The following is a 1,995-nucleotide window of genomic DNA, read 5'->3' on the forward strand; positions in this document are numbered from 1 at the left end:
AAGTGGGTAACTCTGGGGTTTATTTTGAATAGGAAGAGCATGGGTCAGTGAAGTAAGTTTTTGTTTGATGCAGGGCAATGGGGAAAGCTTGAGACATTGGGATATGTATGGGATTGATATCAGGCTTTGGGAAGTGATTGGACTATGTGGAATGATACAGTACCATGGAAAAGAGAGTAGGAGCTTGTGGCATGTATGGGATTAATACAAGGCTTTGGGAAGAGTTTGGGATTTTGAAACATGTTTGGGATTGATATTAGTTTATTTGTTCTGCTTTACATTGAAAAGAAAAAATAAACACAGGTCCCTGGGAAGAAATTGGGACAGTGTGGTTATTTTTGCATTCACACAGTGCTATGGGAAGAGATTTGGAGAGTGGATTTATTTTTGAATAGATAAATGACAATGAGAGGAGAGGGACATTGGGGTCAATTTTGAATTGATGGAGGTTTATAGGAAGAGCACAGGTCAATGAATACATTTTCGATTGATACAGGACAATGGGGAGACATTGGGACATTGGGATGTGTGTGGGATTGATACGGGGCTATGGGAAAGGATTGGGACATTTGGATATGTGTGGGAATGATATAAGCCATGGGGAGAGATTTGAACAGTGGGATTTGTACAGCATTGATACAGAGTTATGGCAAGATTTTGGGACAGTGATTTAATTTTGACTTGATATTTAACACTGAAAAGGGCACAATTATTACACAGAAGCGATGCACATTAACAAAGTTAGGTGATTAACAGAACGGCAATAATACACATACGCACTGAGCAGGGTCAGGGCAGTAAATGTACAATATTGCTCCAAAGCAGGGTCAGAAAAATCAAATCAGCCTCTCTATATCCTGTATTCACAACATTGTGAAATTAAATACTTAATAAACCTCAACTTGCCCCCAATAGTTTCTAAGTAGACAGTGTGAATGAACAATATCTGACACTGCGTTGGTAGCTTAAACAATTAATTACATTTTCATTATGATGCAGTAGCTTTGGCTGAGCGAGAGATTATCTAATTAACATCTACAATTCAAAGCCAATCTCCTATAATTCTAGCCTGTAATCACATATAGACAGACAGACAGACACAGTTAAAGTATCAATTAAATAGAAAAATAAAAGAAATGTCACTGGCCAGTTGTCTGAAGTCGTTTCCATGCTGTGTATAATCACAGACACATGGGATTGTATTTTGCTTGACTTCTGAGCCATTCAATACAAATAACATCCAGCAGGATCTGAAGAACATTCATTTGATTCTTATAACTGAAATTGTCTTTTCCAAACATTAAACAGGGAGCAATCAAACCTTCATTTTTATTTTTAACAGCCGCTATTCATCTGACAAAAAAAAGTCACAGCTCAAAACTGAAGAAGGGTCCCAACCCGAAACGTCAGCTTCCCTGCTCCTCTGATGCTGCCTGGCCCTGCTGTGTTCATCCAGCTCTACACTGTGTTATCTCTGACTCCAGCATCTGCAGTACTTACTCTCTCAAAACTGTGCTTTTTTTTTCTGTTTATTCCAATATTCGCTTTGTTAAACTGGTTGGCACATGCATCTCTGTGATGGTCCCATTGATATTGAAACATCTGCCAACATTTGAACATAATTCACACCAGGTATCGCAATATCCACAGTGCTCTTTGAACAAAAATCTACCAACAATCTGGGCAGGTCTTACAAATGAATATGTGTTTTTTTGGTCACCTTTTGTTTAAAGTCAGAAAACAGCATCATGGGAAGAAACTGGGGCAGTGGGATAAGTTTTCCATTGATACAGAGCTATAGGGAGTGATTGGGATGAGTATGGGATTAAAACAGGGCTATGGGAACAGAGTGGGGCATTGGTTTGTGTATGGGGGTGATACAGGGCTCTGGAAAGAGACCTGGACAGTGGCATGCATATATATATATATATGGGATTGATACAGGGCAATGGGAAGAGGTGAGGATTTTGGGACATGTATGGGATTGATACAGGG

This window comes from Rhincodon typus, chromosome 48 (assembly GCF_021869965.1).
Source record: "Rhincodon typus isolate 14 chromosome 48, sRhiTyp1.1, whole genome shotgun sequence".
NCBI classification, from domain to species: domain Eukaryota; kingdom Metazoa; phylum Chordata; class Chondrichthyes; order Orectolobiformes; family Rhincodontidae; genus Rhincodon; species Rhincodon typus.